Below are 1,373 nucleotides of genomic sequence, written 5' to 3' on the forward strand. Positions count from 1 at the left end.
TGTAAATTAAAAATATTTAAAATAAAAATATAATTAAATTTTTAATTATATATTTTTTTAAAAATATTTTGTTAATTTTAATAGTTTTGACATAAAAAAATTTAATTATAAAATTTAAAATAATATAAAATTTAATTAAAAAAATAAAAATTTAATAATAAATTTAATAAAATTATAAAAATCAACCTAATGATTAAATATTTTAATTATTTATATCCGATTTAATAATGGAAGAATAAGAATATAATACGTGAGGCCACTTGATATGATATTGAAAATAATAAATTTGAGAGTGCTAACTTTTGCCACTATGGTGAGTGGATGTGTCCAAGTTCTGAGATCCTTTTGGGAATTTTTCAGTAACCACAATGTAGCTTGGAATCAGCCACGTGTCTCACAGTTCAGGGCCAGCCAGCCACAACACAAGCCTTCTCTGTGTGACAGTTGCCATGTGTGTGACAGTGCAAAACCAACCATGAAACCAAAATTTATTAATCCTTCTAGGCAAAGTATTCTATGGAATTCATGTAAAGAACTCCATTTATAAATATTTATAAATTTATCTTAATTTATTAATTTATATTTATATATTTTTAGCAAAACTTTTTATATTTTTAAAATAAATCTTTATTATCATCATCATATTCGTACACATTATTTTCTAGACATCAATATTTGTTCATAAAAATCAACACTCGTAATTTTAGAGAGCATAGTCGTTTACTAGACAATCGGCATTTTCAGTAAAAATGATTTGGTTTTTAAATTGGGAGACTTAGAGTTTTATTTTATTGAGTTTAAAATATTTATGGTTGCTATCGATTAGCAAGGTTAAATTCAGAGCCATGGACAACTTAATTATTATCAGTTATATAATGTGTTATTTTTTTTCTTATCGATACTTCTTTTGCTTTCTAAAGATACTAAGCCTCTTTTTTTTAGGCTCGGACTTGTCTTTGAAATTTAAAAATTTGTTAAAAATATATAAATATAAAATCTTAGGTTGAAGAGAATCTATAATTAATTTTTACAATTCCATGGAGAGGAGATTTCCGTGAAAGTTCGATAGAATACTTTGCCTTCTTTATAAGTACACTTTTATTTCTGCATGCATTGGGATTATTATTTGAAATTATTGCTTAGGGATGTGTGCATGTACGGATGTTCTATCAATTTAGAATACATTTTACTAGCTAGTTAAGGAAAAACCACTTGGATTTTTATTTTATTAAAAAACACTTTAATTTTCGTACTACTTGATTATTTTACATGTATCGGTGTGATTTTTGTAATTGTGAAAGAATAATATTACATATATACTCTATTTATTTCCAGATATTTCTTTTTTTTGGAAAACTTCTTTTATGATTAGT

Source organism: Arachis duranensis, chromosome 7 (genome assembly GCF_000817695.3).
Source record: "Arachis duranensis cultivar V14167 chromosome 7, aradu.V14167.gnm2.J7QH, whole genome shotgun sequence".
NCBI classification, from domain to species: Eukaryota; Viridiplantae; Streptophyta; class Magnoliopsida; order Fabales; family Fabaceae; genus Arachis; species Arachis duranensis.